Source organism: Rhinoderma darwinii, chromosome 9 (assembly GCF_050947455.1).
Source record: "Rhinoderma darwinii isolate aRhiDar2 chromosome 9, aRhiDar2.hap1, whole genome shotgun sequence".
In the NCBI taxonomy this organism is placed as follows: Eukaryota; Metazoa; Chordata; class Amphibia; order Anura; family Rhinodermatidae; genus Rhinoderma; species Rhinoderma darwinii.
In genome coordinates, this window is record NC_134695.1 from 56,371,152 (window position 1) to 56,392,886 (window position 21,735).

Below are 21,735 nucleotides of genomic sequence, written 5' to 3' on the forward strand. Positions count from 1 at the left end.
AGGATTGTTATTTAATTGGGAATACGATTTTTCACTAAAACAGACAGGTCAGGAAAGGTGACAGGTCCTTTTAATGCTTATTCCTGGGCAGGCAGGCTCTGTCACTACAGAATGCTGCATGGAAATGGGCACCGAGGATCGTATTTGTACTAAACCAATGACAAGTGCTGTCCTGGGCAGAAGATTTACCATTCACATTGGTTGTCGACCAGCTTTCCCAGAAATATATATGATCATAAAGCAGCTGGATAAAGGCCAATTCAATGACTATGTACTTCTTAAATTTGTACATTTAAAGGGGCCATTCACTTTGAGACTTTCCACTCAAGGGCTGAAGGTCAACACTCCTCTGGGTTACACCAGTCAAGGTATTCATGGCAGGTTTTTCCAGTTTTCAAGCATTTTCTCTGTTTTTCTAGTCCTACATTATCATCCTCAATGATTACAAGATGAGTATTCAACGCCCAGAACACTTAGGGCATGTTCACACGTGGCAGAGTTTTTCCGCTGCAAATGTTGGTGCAGATTTGGGGCAATTACGCAACGAATCTGCACCAACATTTGCATATTTGACAGGTAATTCAGACGTTGCAGATATCACAGCGGACTTGCCACAGATTTCAGTTTTTGCATTGCAAAGACTGAAATCCGCAGTGAAATTCCGCTTCTTCTCCGCATGCTGTGGAGGGGAAATTCTGCACCGCAGCCTATGGTCCACAGCGGAGTTTTCTGCAACGTCTGAACTAACTTGCCTAAAAATGTATAGAAACAAATGTAAAAAACGGCCACTGGAGAATTCCACTGCAATTCCACCACGTTTGGCCGTGCCCTTAGAATTGTATCTGAGAGTTGCAGAATTTGCCAGACTAACCTGGAGCTCTGCTAAAATAATGAGCAGAATGAAAACACATCAGGCTTCATATTTGGGGAACCAATAGCCTCTGTTTCTCATATTCTCTCAGCATGAAGCCAAAAATGCCTCTGAAATTGTATTATTGAAATGGAACTCGAGTGTGCCTGATGGGTTTGTTTTTGGAAAATCTATGCGTGTGGAGTATATTTCCCAAGACCAACCTCAATCAGTGTGTGGTGGTAATATTGCCAGACGTCGACGTGTCTGCAAAGTAGATCTGACAGGTTACCTGGTAGGGTGATGCTGAGACACAGATGAAATAAAAACTTCTGGAACGGGGCAAATGTAAATGGCTGATTTATTATGTGAAATCAAATATGGTGAACTGATGAAATGCTACCCAAAAAATCAGATGGTACTGCAGTTAACCTCAATGTACCACCCCCCTAAAATCTGAGACGTGGGGGGTTTGAATAATTCCTCACACTGGAGAGCTGGGGGTTGTCATCAGAAGTTCGTGTTTTTCCTTACTTAACCCTTGCAGAGCTGCTCCTTAGTTAACCAAGAAAGGACCCTTTTGAGCGTGACAGGAGGAAAGCAGGAGCCATGGTCCTATGAGCCATATTATTCAAACAATGATTGTACCCCTTTCCCTTTTACATGGGTCAATGATCGGGAAAACGAGCGTTCTCGTTCCCGATCATTGCCCTGTGTAAACAAGTCAACGATCAGGCGATAAACGGGAAAACACTCGTTCATCGGCTGATCGTGTCGTTTATGCAGCATAAAATATCATCGTTGTCGGCAGCACCACTCCCTGTGTAAACAGGAACATGTGCTGCCGACATGATGCAAATGCATCCGGACGATCAATTGTAGTAACGATCATTCGTCCCCATACTAAACAATCATTGCTCCGTTTAAAGGGAGCGAAGAGTGCCGATCGACAAGCTGTATTGTCGATCAGTGCTCGTTATAAATGTGGTAAACGCAGGCGATATCTGGCCGTGTAAAACCACCTTAATGGCCGTTGCACACGACCTAGTGCCACTCAGGCCACGGCATCCGAGTGGCACCCGGTAGTTTTCACGAAGCCATTCACTTTAGCGGGTGAATCGGGTCCGTGAAAACTGACCCGACTTTCCGATCCGTGGAAAGATAGGACATGGGCACGGATCACGGATGGGAACTGGCCGGCTCACACTGTCGGGTGCATGAGGCATAAAGGTCCCAGAGGCTAAATATATTTTGCACATTTTAAGCAAAGGTGTAAAAAAGTTGGAAGCATCACTTTCAAGAACCGTTAAACATAACATACTTTGAACTCTTCGGGTTTTTCAGCAATCTTCTGGCTGTTGTGCCAGATCAGGCATTAGTAGCAAGCAGCATCTCCTAGTTGGGTGGGTGGGTGGCTGCTATATGGGTTGCGAAGGAATCATCTGTGAAAAAAATCTTTTCTTGGAGTTATTCTTCGCTTTCATTTTATTGACAGAATGCTTTCCTGTGTTCTTTCCAACAATTTAACTATAAGGCTTTCCATATGTCAAGCAACATCTCACACTATATTCCTAAATGAGGAGCAAGGACACATTTTTTATACAATGTCTGTGGGGGTTTTTAAAGCCTTTAAAACAGAATAATCACATCATTTTTATTATATGAATCACAGAAAGGTTATTCTAACATTCACAATAAACTTTAAATAGGTTGTACCAAAATTGACAATTATCACCTATCCACAGTTTTGCTGATAATTGTCTGATCACTTGGGTCCCCCACCGATCACGAAAACAGGGGTCCTAAATTCCCCCTTCTTCTTCACTGGAGCCCCCACCTGAGCGGCAGTCAAACATGCACCCGCCGCTCTATTTAAAGGGGTTATCCAGTCAGAGGGCGCTTTTTCATACTGATGACCTATCCACAGAACAGGTCATCAGTATATGATCGGTGGGGGGTCCGACACCCGGATCCCGCACCAATCAGCTGTCCAAGCTATGCATTGGTTGGTGCCAGCACCAGAAGGCTCCAGTCACTGTATAGCATCCATACTGGGTTACTGCAGCTCTGCTCCTATCCACGTAAATAGGAGCAGAGCTGCAGGACTGCAGCACGGCCGCTATACTGTGACTGGAGCCATCTACTTCCGGCACCGACCACTGCATAGCTTCGGGCACCCGGTGTCAAACCCCCACCAATCTTATACAGATGACCTGTCCTGTGGATAGAACTGGCAGCCATGGACTGAAGAATGATAGAGTTAGGCTGGGTTCACACAACCATGTTACGTCCGTAATGTACGGAACGTATTTCGGCCCGGATCGAACACAGTGCAGGGAGCCGGGCTCCTAGCATCATAGTGATGTATGACGCTAGGAGTCCCTGCCTCTGCGTGGAACTACTGTCCCGTACTGTAATCATGATTACAGTACGGGACAGTTGTCCTGTAGCGAGGCAGGGACTCCTAGCGTCGTACATCACTATGATGCTAGGAGCCCGGCTCCCTGCACTGTGTTCGATCCGGGTCTTCCGGCCGAAATACGTTCCGTACATTACAGATGTAACATGGTCGTGTGAACCCAGCCTAATAATCAAAAACAAACATAGGACCATGTGAGGTTAAAATCAAAACCTATAATCTAAAGCTTATTATTAACACCTATGTAATTCCACTAAAAATCTGAAAATTCAGTTGCCATTTCAGGCAAAACCTAATATCTAACTACCTCATCACACTATTTCTCATCCCATTACACTGCAAAAAAGCAGAGTAGGGTTCTGGTAGGCTCTTAGAGGGTACTGATTCTAATTGCGGAGACCGAGCTAGTAGGGTGTCTTAAGTGCAATGCACCATGGGAGAAAAAAAAGTATGAATAATAGCCCTTAGCCAGAAGAATTGCCACCTATAACTGTATCTGCACAAGGAGAATTAGTACCTTCCAGGAGCTGCCTCAAAGGCAGTGGCGTAACTACCGCCGTAGCAGCCGTAGCGACTGCTACGGGTCCCGCGGCATGAGGGGGCCCGTGTCGCCCGCCGGCACGGGCCCCCACCATGGCCGCAGGCTCCGCTAGCAGCCGCTATGGCTGCTACAGCGGGACGCCACTGAACACTACGGCAGAGCAGGGAGGTATCTCCCCGCTCTGCCATTAAACAAAAGACATGTATCCCTATCCACAGGACAGGGGATACATGTGTGATCGCTGGCAGCGATAGGGAGAACGGGGGACTGAAAGTCCCCTGAAGTTCTCCATCACAAACCTCGGACTTCCGGGGTCTGTGTCAGCAGCTCCGTAGAAATGAATTGTGCGCCGGTCGCGCTTGTGCGCATGCGTGACCAGCGCTTCTTTCATTTTTATTGAGCTGCGCAGACGCCGGAAGTCAGAGGTTAGTCATGGAGAACTTCAGGGGACTTTCAGTCCCCCGTTCTCCCTATCAATGCCAGCGATCACACATGTATCCCCTGTCCTGTGGATAGGGGATGCATGTTATTTGTAGGACACACTATAGGTCGCATTTTTTTTGGGGGGGGGGGCTGTATGGCGTTCCCTACAGGGGGGGGCTGTATGGCATTCCCTACAGGGGGGGGCTGTATGGCGTTCTCTACAGGGGGGGCTGTATGGCGTTCTCTACAGTGGGGGCTGTATGGCGATAGCGCCATACAGCCCCCTCTGTAGATAACGCCATACAGTCCCCCTGTAGATAACGCCACACAGTCCCCCCTGTAGATAATGCCACACAGTCCCCCCTGTAGATAACGCCACACAGTCCCCCCTGTAGATAACGCCACACAGTCCCCCCCTGTAGATAGCGCCATACAGTCCCCCTGTAGATAACGCCATACAGTCCCTCCTGTAGATAACGCCACACAGTCCCCCCTGTAGATAGCGCCATACAGTCCCCCTGTAGATAACGCCATACAGTCCCCCTGTAGATAGCGCCATACAGTCCCCCTGTAGATAACGCCATACAGCCCCCCCTGTAGATAACGCCATACAGTCCCCCCTGTAGATAACGCCACACAGTCCCCCCTGTAGATAGCGCCATACAGCCCCCCCCCCCCCCCCCCCGCCATACAGCGTCCCCCCTGTAGATAACGCCATACATTCCCCCTGTAGATAACGCCATACAGTCCCCCCTGTAGATAACGCCATACAGTCCCCCTCTGTAGATAACGCCATACAGCCCCCTCTGTAGATATCTACAAAGGGGGCTGTATGGCGTTATCTACAGGGGGGGGCTGTATGGCGTTATCTACAGGGGGGCTGTATGGCGTTACCTACAGGGGGGACTGTATGGCCTTATCTACAGGGGGGACGCTGTATGGCGTTATCTACAGGGGGGGCGGGTTGTATGGCGTTATCTACAGGGGGGCTGTATGGCGTTACCTACAGGGGGGACTGTATGGCGTTATCTACAGGGGGGACGCTGTATGGCGTTATCTACGGGGGGGGGGCTGTATGGCGTTATCTACAGGGGGCTGTATGGCGTTATCTACAGGGGGGCAGTATGGCGTTATCTACAGGGGGGCTGTATGGCGCTATCTACAGGAGGGACTGTATGGCGTTATCTACAGGGGGACTGTATGGCGTTATCTACGGGGGGGACGCTGTATGGCGTTATCTACGGGGGGGGGCTGTATGACGTTATCTACAGGGGCTGTATGGCGTTATCTACAGGGGGGGCTGTATGGCGTTATCTACAGGGGGGCTGTATGGCGTTATCTACAGGGGGAACTGAATGGCGTTATCTACGGGGGGGCTGTAAAAAAGGCACTATCTACAGGGGGGGCTGTAAAAAAGGCACTATCTACAAGGGGGGGGGGTTGTGTAATACCCAGGGGAGTGGGGCCCCAGTCAAAAGTTTGCTATGGGGCCCAGTCTTTCCTAGTTATGCCCCTGCTCAAATGCATCTCAAAAGCCAATCAAAGCCCTACTCTGTACTGATGAGGAGCAACAACTTAGAAACCGTGCTGTCTACAGATGGGTGTCTTTGGTTTGTCTATTAACCCCAGTCATGTTTAAAGGTCTTATAAAGGGTCAGACTTTGACTTACAGGGTAGTCACCTGTAGGTGGCACTAGAGAGACTGTTTTCTTCCTTTGGGAGAAGAGCTATTTTGCACACTTTTCCCAGGGAACATTGCCCTTAATACGCAAGGAGAATCAGTACCTTCCAAGAACTCCTTGCACTTTCATGGGACACAATGATGCACCTCATCTCATTGCACCCCATCATTTTTTTTGCAATCTCCGTCCATACTGTCCTTTTTTCTGCGATCCCTGCAGTAAATAACCCCCTTGAGATACATCTTAGTCTATCTTTATATACATTATAAGGAGCATTGGCAGAAGCTTGTAAGTGTTATTTGTTTCGTCTGTAATGGATTTTCTGAACCTAACACAATATCTTTAATATTCTTTATTTAAAGTGTCAGATTTCATGGGGTGCAAACCTGGTGTTATTTAAAGAAAAGCACGTGTGAAAAATATCATGGGGGAAACCCAGGATAGAGGTCGGCACTTCTAAATTTATGCTCTGTAAGAATGTGCCTGGCTTTTGAATTGGATGGCTCAGTAAGTCTTCTGCTAGCGCCCAGGGGCTTCTTAAGTGTGTTCACACATCCATGACGAAAAAATGGCTGACTCATCGCGTCTGGAAATGTGATACAGCTTTGTAGATTTATAGCATAGAACACACATATTTCCTCTTACAGTAGGGTCAGATTTCAGATTCGCTGTAGAAAACTAACCAATAATTATTCCAAAATTATTTCTCATAAGAGTTTTCGCTGCAGAAGAAACTTGAATATTTTACCTGGACCCAAAATGACGGTAGTAGGTTACTGACAATCATGTTCATGCTTTGCCTTGTCTGACCTTTCCCTGGGTTTGACTGTACAGTCTCAGACAATGTAGCTTCATTTATTATTTGTTTGCGTTTGATTTACTAAAGGATTTCCCCACTGACAGACAAATATTGTATTGTCTTCAGTGCACTATCCTGCAACATAGTCTATGCTTTCATTTTTCCTTAAAGGTCACTGCTTTGCAAAACTTATGACATAACAATTGGGCAGTATGACTCAAGCTCAGACCTCCTCAGCTCTTTTTGGCTCTCCTCCGGGAGGGGGGTTATTCTTGTACAGGCTATAGACCATCTATGAGCCTGTATACCGCTCAGCTTGGTACTCCCCCGGGAAAAGCCAATCAGAGCTTGTGTTTAATGTCTAATACATACTTACAGATGTGTGCACCCTTACTTTTTCTTTAATTCCGTTAAAGGGGTTATCCCACCCCAGCAATTCATTACCTATCCACAGGATAGGTCATGTGTTTGACTTTGATCGCTAGGGACTCCCACTGCTGGAACCCCCACCAATCAAAAGAATAGGGGTCCCCTGAATGAATGGAGTGGCGGTCATGTGTGTATGCTGTGGCTCCATTCATGCTCTACGGGACTGCCGGAGATAACCGATTACAGCACTTGGCTGTTTCCGACAGTCCCTTAGAGTATGAATGGAGCAGCAGTGCGCATGTGTGACCTCTGCTCCATTCCTTCAGGAGACTCGGGACCCTCTTTCTCTTAATCAGTGGGGGTCCCAGCGCTGGGAGTCCCTACTGATCAAACACATGACCTATACTGTGGAGAGGTGATAAAATGTTGTGGTGGGATAACCCCTTAAAGTTGTACAATTTGTCATGATATCAATTCAATACAATCTCGTGCCATCCAGTTGGAAACGTATACTTTTTTTTTAACATGGGAGTCTAACACTAATGGATGGCATCTATCAGACACATCCTTCAAAGCCATCTAGTGAAAAAATGTTAATGCCAAACATTAAATGTATACTTTTTTTTAACATGGGCGTCTATGAGCGATGGATGGCGAATTAATGCTTTTCATAGATGCCATCCATCAGCCATCGTTGCCCATAGACTCCAATGTTAAAAAAAACGTATAAAATTGTTTTACTGGATGGTTGTAATAAGTTTGTTTTTTTTACATGGGAGTCTATGGATGGCGCCATACATCTCGGGTTATGTTTGATTTAGATAGGAAGTAACGGCATTTTAGATGGTCACTGGGGAACACTTAAAGGGGTTGTCCGGTTTCAGTAAATTAATGTAAATTCTGTTGTATAATTAAAAGTTATACAATTTTCTAATATACTTTCTCTATTAATTCCTCATGGTTTTCAAGATCTCTGCTTGTTGTTATTTAGTAGGAACATTCATTATTTAATTCCAGTGGATACAATTCTGTCCATGGTCATGTGATGGACACACAGGTGCTGGGATCATTACAGTATGTGTATCAGAGCTGTGTCTTCTAATGATCCCAGACCCTGTGTGTCCATCACATGACCATGGACAGACTGTTATCCGCTTGAAGTAAACTATAAATGTTCTTACTGAATAACAACAAGCAGAGATCTTGAAAACCGTGAAGAATTAATGCAGAAAATATATTGGAGAATGGTATAACTTTTAATTATACAACAAAATTAATATTAATTTTCTGAAACCGGACAAACCCTGTAAAGGACAACCTCAAGTGCTGCCCTTGGTCCCGCTGCTGCTGTAACACTTATCAATCAGTTGTTATGGAAGGGGGAATCTGCTGGTGCTTATACATTTTCCTTGCAGCAAAATATATTATTACATTGAAATGAATAGGCGACCAGGCAATACATGTGGCAGGGAGTCCCACCGCTGAGAATCACATAAAAACTGTTAAAGAATAGTCAAATTGGCAGCAGAGTTCTAAAGGTAAACTCCATTGAAAACCATGTTTATGACTACCTAACAATAGCGTGTCAGCCGCACGGAGAACTACCAGAAGCTGCATATGTTTGCGCCACATCTGAGTAATGAGTGATGTGAACGTCAGATGACTGCAATGAACCTGAATGGACGAGTAGATCCAGCAATGTCACCAGGGGACAAGACGGTACTGTCAGGGGACAAGAGGGGACTGACAGGGGACAAGTGGGGACTGATATGGGAAAAAAGGGGACTGACAGGGGACAAGAAGGGACTGACGGGACTGACAGGGGAAAAAAGGAGACTGACAGGGACAAGAGGGGACTGATAAGGAAAAAAGGGGACTGTCAGGGGACAAGAGGGGACAGACAGGGGAAAAAAGGGGACTGTCATGGACAAGAGGCAACTGACGGGACAAGAGGGGACTGACGGGACAAGAGGGGACTGACAGGGGACAAGAGGGGACTGACAGGGGACAAGAGGCGACTGACAGGGGACAAGAGGGGACTGACAGGGGACAAAAGAGGACTGTCAAGGACAAGAGACGACTGACCGGGGACAAAAGGGGACTGTCAGGGGACAAGAGGAGACTGACAGTGGACAAGAGGGGACTGACAGGCGACAAAAGCGGACTGTCAGGGGACAAGAAGGGACTGTCAGGGGACAGACAGGGGACAAGGAGGGACTCACAGGGGACAAGAGGAGACTGTCAGGGACTTGACAGCACAATGTCACAGTACTATCACATTATAAAGTGGAGGATATAGGGTGTAAACTGTCCCAACGGTGACCTGGCTGCTAAAACCCCCAAAATCAGCTGTTATCTCCAAAGAAAAGCTTCAAGTACCTGCATCATCGCTGCTGGGGAATGTTATATTACATTATGCCCATTCATATAAATGGGCAACTAGGTTAATACATGGTTGAGTCAAAACGAGAGCTGCTCCCTGCAGTGGCTCTCCCATGTGGCTAATAAAAGAGAGTCCCCTCTATAATGTCATGTGCCATATAGGACAAATTATTTTAGGGAATTTAGCACTCTATAGCATCATGTGATGGGACTATGCCATGTGCCTAGATAACATATTGTAATAGGTATATAGATAAAATAGGTTATACGGACTTTCGGTGGTGTACGATGACGAGAGAGGTCCCCATAGCAAAGATCATATTGGGCCAGTATAGTGGGCGAGGATAGTAGTGCTGGGTCTTCATGTTGTGTTGTTGCCTTAGGGCGATGCTCTTCACCCTCTTTTTTTTTTTACTACTGTGTTGTCCAAAAACAAGAAGAGAAAAATGACAATTATTGTTAGCAGAGATTTCCTGCTGCTATGGCAGATCATGAGTGTGAAAAATTGCAGCCAAAAGTGACCCTCGGTGGTTGTTGCCTCACAGTCACATTGTGCGTCTCACTATTTGCCAATCCAATGCAGTGACAGAGCAAGCAACAACACGCAACCAATGCCATCGTCTAGATATAGCCCTGCCCCATAATACCTACAAATAATACATATATGTAACTACAGGAAAACTCCTCTAATCTGGCATCAAGGGGGTGTGAAAGGTGCCAGATTATGAAATTTTGTGGATTATTGGACATGCATAGAAAAGTATATAAAACTCATTAGTAAGGGTAGAGACCGTTCACAAAGAAAGCCCAAATGATACATTAAAAATGAATGTCCTTATAAGTTATTGGATCTCTCCGTCAGTCTTGTGCTTCTTGTTTTGTAAAATGTTTCATAAATGTCTGGATTATCAAATGCTGGATTAATGGAAGTTCACTGTACATGCAAAAGCCTTTCTGTTCCAAATTTTATTAAATCACATTGAATGACATTAAACCTATGGAGGTATTGTTTTCAGTTTATTGGAAAGTTCATAAGTGTAATGTGCCTTTAAACTAGAAATAAAGAGCATGTCCCTTTAAAAAAATAAAAACCTAAAAGGTTTTACATAACCAAACTTTGTTAGACACCTAAAAGGCAAGTCTGTGTATTTATGCAGTGATATAAGGACAGTCTATATACTGTATTGCTGCATAGCTAGGAAGACTTGCCATTCAGGATTCTCAGAAAGCTGAATGGCAGATATTAGGGCAACTATACTGGTTGTCATCTAGTTTTCTCAGACACATGAATGGCAAATTGAATTATATATGTAGCGAAAAAGGGATAGGCAATATATGGCTGCATAGCCTAGGCATATTAGTCATGGATTAGTCAGGATTCTGAGAAAGCTGGGTGGCAGCTATCATGGCGATCAAGTTGGTTGTCACCCAGCTTTCTCAGAGACAAATATGAATAGTTATGCCATGATAAAGAGGTAGGCAATATACGGCTGTATAGCAAGGCAGATTTGTCATTCAGGATTCTGAGAAAGCTGGGTGGCAGCTATCATGGCGATCAAGTTGGTTGTCGCCAAGCTTTCTCAGATGCCTGAATATCGCAATGAAATGACCACACGACCATAAGGCTTTTTACTGCCCACAAATAGGGACCCGACGGCTACGGTTACACATCCGTAGTCTGTTCCACAATTGCGGACAAGAATGCGACATGTTCTATAAATTGCGGATCATTTCTATGGCCCGGATACACATCCGTAAATACGGATTCTGTAATTACGGGTCAAAATTACGGTCGCGTGCATGAGGCCTAACAGCAGAGGAAAATTAAGGAATGCAAATTTTCTTTAATGACCTGCGATCATAATAGCGAAATTGGCAACAACAAACAGTATTAATTAATGCTGTCGAATCAACGCCGTGGCAGCGAATACTAGAGATGTGTGATTGTAATTATCTGTGGCACAAATGTACGTTTTTTTGCTCTGAAATGTCCATAGCTGAAGGTTATGCAAACGTTTGTTTTCAAAGACTACATCAAATGCCAGCAGATCAATTTGTACCGGCCGGGGGGAGAATAGGGGGGGTCGTCTGCTGATGTTTTAATCAGTTTGAACCATGAGTGGGATCGTTCAGGCTTTTCAACACTAAAAAAAGGGGTTTTTGAAAAGATATGGGACCGATATATATGGGATCTGGGACCTATATAAGTATAGAACAGACCAAAAAATGTCTGCGAGCAAAATCGTCGTCAGTAAGACTAAGTCATTAAAAGCAGAAAACCAATAAACAGAAAACAGCACAGCTGGAACCCGAGCCGGAGTCTACCCATTGCTGTATTGCTGAGCAGAATACCAGATAGAAGACGCAGCAAGCATGCCACACAACAGGCTAACGTCTTCTAGAGGAAATACGGGCACAATTGGGCATTAGGTCTCTGCACGATACATTACTATACCACCAATGTTAACAATTTAGTCAATGAAACATATACAAAAAAAAGGATTGCAGAACGATTGGGTCTGATTTTGGTTTTTGTTCCCCTTAAGAATCTCTGCTGTGAAATCTTACTGGAGAGGATTAGTGAATTTAGCAGTGTCCCAATTATTTATTGACGGCTATTACTTCCTTCTTGGGTAAGTAATGGGAATGCTCGCAGCTACGGGCTCGCTTAAATAAAGGTGAATGATTTTTGGCAGATTTTGCAATTGGATCTGCAGCGAACGCTTGCTGCAATATTTTTCTTCTAAAATGTATTTATCCCGCATCACGTGACAGCTGGAACTGAGATGTAGACAATTACGGCACGCTGGAAAAGCCCCAGGGGAGGGCCGACAATTATAGAGATGCCGCAAAATCAGTGAGGAGTCGGGGATTTGATCATATCTTCTGCGTGGGGTAGAGTCAGGGGCGTAGCTAAAGGCTCATGGGCCCCGATGCAAAAGTTCTTATTGGGCCCCCACCCCACAAACTTCTCATGGCCGACGATCCGCAGCTTTCAGCTGCATCGCTGGGTCTCCCTTGTGACACAACAATGTAGCACTAGCAGCAGTGGGCGTCACTAAGGTCTTAAAATGTCAGGGGAAATAGCCCCAATACATATACCCCCAAAAAAATGTGTGTGTATATGTGTGTATAGGAGACAGCATATCTACAGCACTACAACCCTATAAACTGCGGATAGGATTAGATACAGTGGCTCAGAAGACAGTATCACACATGATAGGATTAGATACATGGCCCAGCAGACAGTATCACACATGATGGGATTAGATACAGTGGCTCAGCAGACAGTATCACACATGATAGGATTAGATACATGGCCCAGCAGACAGTATCACACATGATTCGATTAGATATGGGGCCCAGCTCGCTGACATTGCGGCTCCAGCGCTGGACCCAGGAAAGGTAAGAATAATAATTGTTTTGCTTTTTTGTGTTACTAATTATTTTCTTGTGTTTTTTTACAGGTTCCATCGTTGGACTACGTTGGATTCGAGGACTACTTAAATTACAGCGTTTTTTTAATTCTCAATAAAATGGTTAATGAAGGTTGTGTGTGTTTTTTTATTTCAATCCTGTCCTTTTCTATGTTTTTTTTTACTTTATTATTACCGCCTTAGCAATTGCCGCTGGCTGATTGACAACCTCCATTACTAAGTCGGGGCTTAATGTTATGCCAGTGCAGAGGCTAACACTAACCCCCATTATTACCCCGGTACCCACCGCCACTAGGGGTACTGGGAAGAGCCAGGTACGATCCAGTACCCGACCATCTGTAGTGATGGTCGGCAGCGGGGCAGCGCAGGCTGGTATTATAAGGCTCGGGAAGGCCAAAAACAGCAGCCCTCCCCACTCTGGTAATGCTAGACTGCTGATGCTGCTGTGTTGTATCTGGCTGGTTATGAAAATTTGAGGGGACCCCACATCGTTCTTTCCAATCTTTTATTTTTTTTAAAAAATGACGTGGGGTCCCCATTTTCCATAACCAGCCAGATACAATAAAGCAGCAGCAGCCTGGCATTACCAGGGTGGGAAGGGCTGCTGTTTCTGGCCTGTCCCAGCCTGATAATACCAGCCTGCGGCCGCCCCGGTGGCCAAACATCACTACAGATGGTCAGGTACTGGATCGTACCTGGCTCTTCCCTGCACCCCTGGTGGTGGTGGGTACCGGGGTAAGAATTGGGGTTTGGGTTAGCCTCTGCATCGGCTAACACTAAGCCCTGCCTTAGTAATGGATGCTGTCATTCAGCCATGCTGTCATTCAGCAATTGCGACCGCTGCGACCCCTATAGCTACGCCACTGGGTAGAGTCACCATTTAGTCACTTGCACAGCAGCCCATTCCTGATTTTCTTTTTTAACAATCTCTCCCTAAAATACTTAATTAACTTTTTGTTCCCAATAATCGTCATCAAAGGAGTGAAATGTCCTTCCTAGCCAAACATTTAAAAGACTCAGCAGTCACAATACCACTCCTGACCATCTGGTGGCGATCAATCAGTATCGGACTTGGGTTCCTTGGGTCCACCTGAGGACATTATTCTAAGAGTCCACCCACCATCTATACAGAACATGTGCACCTCCACTGGGCCAGTCCAACCCTGCGATCAATAGACTTATTATTCAAAGTTTTTTTGAAAGCTCGAGCGCGATCCCGCTCATTTAATACCTTAGATGATGCAGTCAATAGCGACCGTGGCATCTAAGTGGTTAAAAAAAGGGAGCGGCCCCCTGTAATCTTGCAATGCTCTCCTGTGACGCAATCGAGGGGTGGTGATGGTTAACATCGTAGTCTGGGGGTCTAATGAAGTCCCCCAGGTCTACCATCTTTGTACGCTTCATAGGAGACTGTCAGTATAACGATATAATGCAATACATTCGTATTGCAGTAGATAATGCAAGCGATCCAAAGATTGCTGGTTCAAGTCCCTTGGTTGTTCTAACTACCACTCATGACGTCATTAGGCCTTTTTTGAAGTTTATAAACTACATTATCTTGATGTTACGTGTAAATGGTCTGATGAAGACACCAGTTCGGTGTCGAAACGCGTCACCCTATAAAAGTCTTATGTAGCCCAAAATGGTATTAATAGAAACTACAGCTCGCCCTGCAAAAAAATCAACCCTCACACTCAGGGCCGCCATCAGGGGGGTATTAGGGGTAGTGGTGTGAGGGGCCCGGCCAAAACTAATTGAAAGGGGGGCCCGGCAACTGCCTCGACATTCTTTTGGTAGGAAAAAACGGGCCCCTGCAATGGGGCCCGTTTTTTTCACCAAAAGAATGTCGTGAGCTGCTGCTGCTGCTGCTGCTGCGGGCCCCCTCCCCTCGTCATGGGGGGCCGTCAAACCGTCCGCCCGCGCGCGCACCCGATCTCGCGCACAATGAAACTGCCGCGCGTGCGCACTCGCGAGCGCGCATCCACGAACGCCCGCACTGGAGACCGTCCGCGCGCGCACCCGCGATCGACCGCGCGCGCACCCGCAAACGAAGCGCGCGCACCCGCGACCGGCCGCGCGCGCACCCGCGAACGAAGCGCGCGCAGCCGCGGACACACATGGACAAAACTTACCTGGAGCCTGGCTGGAGGTGAAGGACTGGACGTCTGGACCGAAGACCTCCCCTGGAAGACATCGCCGGAAGAGGACTGGAGTGGGAGCAGCTCTTCTGACACACAGTGAGTAAATTATCTCAAAGTGTTGTTTATGTATGGCCCTGTTTACACAGTATTTTGCAGGCAAAAAAAAATCTGCCTCAAAATTCCTTAAAGAATTTTGAGGCAGATTTTGACCTGCCCACACTATCTTGCCGCGTTTTTTTGCTGCGTTTTTTGCTCGCGGCGATTGAGGACAGCAGACAAAAAACGCAGCGAAAAATGCATTTTCTGCCTCCCATTGATTTAGATGGGAGGTCAGAGGCGGAACCGCGGCAAGAAAGGACGTGCTGCTTTTTCTTTTTTCCGCGACTGGCTCCCATTGATTTCAGATTAAATCAATGGGAGGCGGTTTTGGAAGTGGTTTGGTGCTGATTCTGACGCAGCGTCCGAGTCAATGTCAAGGCCCAAAAACTCTGTGAACTGGGCCTTATTGTTAGGGCTTATTCAGACGAACGTGTAATACGTCCGTGCAACGTGCGTGATTTTCACTCGCCTCGCACGGACCTATGTTACTCTATGGTGCCGTGCGGACTGTCAGTGATTTTCACACAGCGTGTGTCCGCTGCGTAAAACTCACGACATGTCCTATATTGGTGCATTGTTCGCGCATCACGCACCCATTGAAGTCAATGGGTGTGTGAAAATCACGCTCAGCACTTCCGCAGCCGTATAAACTATGAATGAAATTAGAAAAGCACCGCGTGCTACAAACATACAAACAGAGTGTCATAATGATGGCGGCTGCGCGAAAATCACGCAGCCGCGCATCATACGCTGCTGACACACGGAGCTGTTATGGACCTTTTGCATGCGCAAAATGCCACGTTTTTTGCGCGTGCAAAAAGCACACGCTTGTGTAAATCCGGCCTTAGGGTAGGAACAGACTAGGCATGAACACTGCGGATTTTATGCAACACATTTTATTGTGGATAATCCGCAGCGTATCACAGTCGCAGCAGAGTGGATGAGATTTGAACAAATCTCATCCACACGCTGCAAAAATAATGGACCTGCAGTGTGGCTTTGGCTTTTTAAGTCGCATGTCAATGTATTCTATGGAATCGCTGCTCCTCTGTTGCGGAAATGCTGCGATTCTGCCGCAAAAATCACACAAGAGAAGAAAAAAAAGGTACTTTTTTAAATTGATAAAGTTTAGACTTGCCCCGGCCGTAGTCCTGGTGACGCGATCCTCTATTCTTAGCGCAGCCCGGCCTCCTGTCATGACGTTTCATCCCATGTGACTGATGCAGCGGTCACATGGTCTACAGCGTCATCCCAGGAGGCGGGGCTACGTTCAGAAGAGAGAGATGCGTCACCAGGACTACGGCCAGGGCAAGTCTAAACTTTTTTTTCCCTGCAGGATTCCCGCAGCGGACACGCCTCACGAAACCTGCGCCACTATTTGGTGCGGTTTTGCTGGCAGAATTCCCTGCGGCTCCCGGGATAAGCTGTGTAGTTTTACTCAGCATATCCGCCTAGTGTGTCCCTTATGATGTCGCTCCTGGAGCTGCTGCCGCTCTCTAAATAGCCAGTTGGTCCAGTAGAATTTGGAATTATTTTTTTTTGTGAACCAGCTTAAAAAAATACAAAACTTTTGTGTTAGGGCCTGTTCACATCACCGTTCGCTTCCGCTCCGGGGTTCCTTCTGAGGTTTCTGTCGGGTGAACCCCGCAACGGAAAGTGAAAGTGACAGCACAGCTTCCGTTTCAGTCACCATTGATCTCAATGGTGACGGAAACATCGCTAATGGTTTCCGTTCGTCACCATTCCGGCTGGTTTTCGGACGGAATTAATAGCGCAGTCGACTGCGCTAATGGTGATGCAAACGGAAGCTGTGCTATCACTTTTACTTTACGTTGCGGGGTTCACCCGACAGAAACCTCAGAAGGAACCCCGGAGCGGAAGCGAACAGTGATGTGAACAGGCCCTAACACAAAAGTTTTGTATTTTTTTAAGCTGGTTCACAAAAAAAAATAATTCCAAATTCTACTGGACCAACTGCCTATTTAGAGACCGGCAGCAGCTCCAGGAGCGACATCATAAGGGACACACTAGGCGGATATGCTGAGTAAAACTACACAGCTTATCCCGGGAGCCGCAGGGAATTCCGCCAGCAAAACCGCACCAAATAGTGGCGCAGGTTTCGTGAGGCGTGTCCGCTGCGGGAATCCTGCAGGGAAAAAAAAGTTTAGACTTACCCCGGCCGTAGTTTAAGTGACGCATCTCTCTCTTCTGAACGTAGCCCCGCCTCCTGGGATGACGCTGTAGACCATGTGACCGCTGCAGCAGTCACATGGGATGAAACGTCATGACAGGAGGCGGGGCTGCGCTAAGAATAGAGGATCGCGTCACCAGGACTACGGCCGGGGCAAGTCTAAACTTTATCAATTTAAAAAAGTGGCTTTTTTTTTTTTTCTCATTTGTGATTTTTGCGGCAGAACCGCAGCATTTCTGCAACAGAGGAGCGGCGATTCCACAGAATACATTGACATGCGACTTAAAAAGCCAAAAAGTCACACTGCAGGTCCATTATTTTTGCAGCGTGTGGATGAGATTTGTTCAAACCTCATCCACTCTGCTGCGACTGTGATACGCTGCGGATTATCCACAATAAAATGTGTTGCATAAAATCCGCAGTGTTCATGCCTAGTGTGTTCCTACCCTAAGGCCGGATTTACACAAGCGTGTGCTTTTTGCGCGCGCAAAAACGTGGCGTTTTGCGCTTGCAAAAGGTCCATAACAGCTCCGTGTGTCAGCAGCGTATGATGCGCGGCTGTGTGATTTTCGCGCAGCCGCCATCATTATGACACTCTGTTTGTATGTTTGTAGCACGTGGTGCTTTTCTGTTTTCATTCATAGTTTATACGGCTGCGGAAGCGCTGGGCGTGATTTTCACGCACCCATTGACTTCAATGGGTGCGTGATGCGCGAACAATGCACAAATATCGGACATGTCGTGAGTTTTACGCAGCGGACTCGCGCTGCGTGAAAATCACTGACAGTCTGCACGGCACCATAGAGTAACATAGGTCTGTGCAAGGCGCGTGAAAATCACACACGTTTCACGGACGTATTACACGTTCGTCTGAATAAGCCCTAACAATAAGGCCCAGTTCAACGTTTTTGGGCCTTGACATTGACTCGGACGCTGCGTCAGAATCAGCACCAAAAAACTTCCAAAACCGCCTCCCATTGATTTAATCTGAAATCAATGGGAGCCAGTCGCGGAAAAAAGAAAAAGCAGCACATCCTTTCTTGCCGCGGTTCTGCCTCTGACCTGCCATCTAAATCAATGGGAGGCAGAAAATGCATTTTTCGCTGCGTTTTCTGTCTGCTGTCCTCAATCGCCGTGGGCAAAAAACGCGGCAAGATAGTGTGGGCAGGTCAAAATCTGCCTCAAAATTCGGTGCGCGCTTCCAGGCGGTCGCCGGTGCGCATGCGCGGGAGTTTGCGTGGTGCGCGTGATCGGTCGCACGGGCGGCGGTGTTTGACGGCCCCCATGCTACCCAGGGCCGCCATCAGGGGGGGTATTAGGGGTACTGATGTGAGAGGCCCGGCCAAACCTAATTGAAAGGGGGGCCCGCAGCTCATGACATTCTTTTGGTGAAAAAAACGGGGCCTGTTTTTTTTCTACCAAAGGCAAGTCGCGGCAGTTTGCCGGGCCCCCCTTTCAATTAGGTTTGGCCGGGCCTCTCACATCAGTACCCCTAATACCCCCCCTGATGGCGGCCCTGGGTACCATGATATAGTACTGGACGGAGTACCGTTAACAGGCGGTGCCACGGTAGGGGGGCCCAGAAAATGTAGCTGTAGGGGGCCCTGAAATTCCTGATGGCGGCCCTGCTCACACTACTCAATCAACGGAAAATTATAAAAGTTATGGCTCTCAAATTTTATTTTTAACAATCAGTTTTTTCCTTGTAAGGCCGGATTCACACGAGCGTGTTTGGTCCGTGATATGCGGTCCGCATGTCGGCCGCATTTCCCAGACCGAACACACTGCAGGGAGCCGGGCTCCTAGCATCATAGTTATCTATGACGCTAGGAGTCCCTACCTCCCTGCGGAACTACTGTCCGTACTGAAAACATGATTACAGTACGGGACAGTAGTTTGGCGGAGAGGCAGTGACACCTAGCACCATAGATAACTATGATGCTAGGAGCCCGGCTCCCTGCAGTGTGTTCAGTCTGGGAAATGCGGGCGACATGCAAATCGTATATCACGGACCGAACACGCTCGTGTGAATCCGGCCTAATAGTAGTAATACATAAATAAAACTATATAAATTTGATATTGCCGTAGTCATATTGACTCACAGAATAAATTTAACATGCCGTTTTTACCGCACAGTGAACGGCATAAAAACGAAACCCCCCAAAATATTGAGGAATCGCTGTTTTTTTTCCTATTCCACCACACAAAGAATTTTGTTTCACACTACATTATATGGTACAATAAATGGTACAAAAAAAAAAAAGCTCTCATATAGCTATATCAATGGAAAAATAAAAAAGGTATGGCTTTTGGAAGGCGGGGAGGAATAAAAGAAAGTGAAAATCCGAAAAATGGCTGTGGCAGGAAGGGGTTAATATGGAACAGTATGCATAAATCTCTTAAGCTCCCCCTAGTGGAGGCGGCAGAAAGCCAGAATGTTATATTTAAAATTTGTGTACATGCATCAGAAAAATTGAGGTCGAACCACTATAAAGATATATTAAGAAATGAATCAGCACAGAATTTTGGACATAACGTTGAAAGATAGAGATTCCCTTTAATGTCTCAGCTACACAAAGCCTTATTTGAGATAATCATGGTCATTTTTGCCTTTAAAGTGGTCTCCGTGTATAATTGGGCACATACAGACCTATTTAAAACATTATTCATTCGTTTCTGAACATGTTAAATGCCAATTCTATTATTTCGTAATTTCAAAACAATAGAGAAGATTAATTGCTTTTTTATCATTTCATACATTTAATGGAATAGTGGGATCCAGGAAATAATGGAATTTCATTTAGACTGTTGATCTTCTATTAATATTCATTCATCGTTACTAAAGCTGACCTTAACGAGAGATGTTAGGCTGAATATTTAAGTGTCATATATAATTCAATGAGCTTACTCTCAAGGGGAACGCATTTTGAACTTTTGGAAGATTGAAACTAGAGTTTGACTAATAGAATTGTTTTGTGATCTCCTTCTGACGATGCATCAAGAACTCGCCCTAAATTGTCATTGATGTTGCGGAATCGTTTGTGACGTTACATTTTTGGAGTATAAAATGGGAAACATATCATAGCATTACATTGTAAAATGGTCCTTTTACATTTTTTTGGGCTGAGCAGAATGGTTAAAGGGTTTGTCCTATTAGGGGCAGCTGATAAATGTCTGATTACTGGTGGCCTCACCACTGGGACACCCACCGATCACAAAACTGGGGTTACCGAGCCCCCTCCCATTTTTCCTCACTGCACCACCACATTAAGGAGGAGTGTCAATAGAGTGGCGGTCGAGCGTGCCCACTGCTGCTCCATTCAAAGTCTATGGGACAGACGGAGACAGCCGAGTACAGCGCTTGGTTATTTCTGTCAATTCCATAGACTTTGAATGGAGAGGCACAGCGAATGCTTGACCACCGCTCTAGTGAGACTACTCCTCACTGCAGGGGGGAAGCGAGAAGGAACAGGGGGCTCAGGACCCTCTTTCTAGTGCTCGGTGGGGGAACTAGTGGTGGGACACCATTGATCAGACATTTATCACATACCCTGTGGATGTCGATCTTGGCACAAACCTTTTAAGGAGTTAAATGGATTCCTCTTGCAGTGACACCAGCTATGTGTCTAGTGTATAACATTATTACTTAATAGTGAGTCCATTCATAAAGCACATACATTTATTGTTTCACATTAAATATGACATTTCCATCAGGATAGTATTGATTCCATGTTTATAGCCTATTTGTGGCTAGATCGATTCAATTGATATAAAGTACTTAGTAGGAACTTTCTTGTTTAGTCTTTCTTGCAGCTTTCAGATTTGTGTGTCTGTCATAAATAAAGTGGTAAACCCGCTCATAGAATATGTGAGACTATATCCTATTTTGCTGTGAAGACTTCAGCACTGATTTAATTTTGTAGATGTAAAATTTAGATGGAGACTAAGGCTCTAATCACATCTCGTTTTTGCCCTAACTTTAGCGTGTACATCTGGAAAGCTCCTTTGGTACACAATAAACGTGTCCATAGGGCTCCATTAGCCCGATGGAGGCCAAAAGAGTGCCCTTTTGCCCTCTGTTGGGCTGGTAACATGTTTTTTTTTATCATGGGAGCCTATGTGTAACGGATGCCCCTGTATTATGGCTTCCATCGTACCCTAAAATTATACCTCGGAGAGCTTTCCCAGGGCCGAAGTCCCGGGCAATAGCATCAGGTAGCGCTCGGCCCAGGAATTCAGGCGCTGGGGAAGCCTCTGACATCACTGTCCATATATGGACAGTGATGTCAGGGGCTTTCAACTATGTTGTCTCTGACCAGAGCATCAGTAGCGCTCTGATTGGGAACCCTGGGACTGGAGAAGTCCCTGACATTATTATCCATATATGGAAAGTGACTTCAGG

General features: G+C 46.2%; 1 long non-coding RNA gene across 1 annotated transcript; it reads right to left on the minus strand.

Annotated features, from left to right (window-relative positions):
• Positions 1–2,095: 2,095 nt before the first annotated feature.
• LOC142660392 (uncharacterized) lies at positions 2,096–9,878 on the minus strand. The gene is made up of 2 exons (XR_012850476.1): positions 9,739–9,878; positions 2,096–2,292 (listed from the first exon to the last, which is right to left on the minus strand). It is a non-coding gene; the product is annotated as an uncharacterized LOC142660392 (long non-coding RNA).
• Between the last annotated feature and the right edge of the window lie 11,857 nt (positions 9,879–21,735).